Raw genomic sequence first — 688 nt, 5'->3', positions numbered from 1 at the left:
GGCTGAGGGGGGGGGGTCCCCCTGCCTGTGGCAGGGGGTTGGAGCTGGGTGAGCTTTAAGATCCTTTCCAACCCAAACCATTCTATGATTCTGTAATTCAGTAATGTGAGAGGAATTGCTCCCTAACAGTTTTCTCTACTGGCTGCAGTGGGATCCCAAGTGACTAACCCAGATGCAGTCTTCTGTGGATGCAGAACATCCTCTGAAAGCTTCAGCTCCCTGCGCATCTGTGTAAGAGTCTACAGCACTGTTGAAGCAATTAGCTGTTGAAACCACTATTCAGAGCAACAAGGATCCTCTCCACTTCTAGGAGGCCTCAGATAAATTAAGTTACAACAACTTAAAGCACTATACTTATGAAAAAACGCTATAACGTAACTTAAATATTCCAACTGTCTTTTACTACCTGATTCATTGCAACTTACCTGCCTGGTCCATGCAAGCACATCCTTTGAAAATTAAATGGGAGACACATGTGAATCTGGAGCCATTAACAGCCTGCTACAGAAACGTGCTTGTATTTTAGAGACAGGTTGTTCACACCCAAGCTTGAGAAATGTTGCTACTCTTACTGTTGAGGAAAACCAAATATTTAGTAACAGCTTGACGTTCCCAATTTCTCTCTGAAGAGGTTATCAGCAGGACGAGAGCCATGTTCTTTGGAAGTCTACGTCCATGCAACGGGCGA

Source organism: Nestor notabilis, unplaced genomic scaffold, assembly GCF_000696875.1.
Source record: "Nestor notabilis isolate BGI_N333 unplaced genomic scaffold, ASM69687v1 scaffold26831, whole genome shotgun sequence".
In the NCBI taxonomy this organism is placed as follows: Eukaryota; Metazoa; Chordata; class Aves; order Psittaciformes; family Psittacidae; genus Nestor; species Nestor notabilis.
This window is presented reverse-complemented; position numbering follows the sequence as displayed.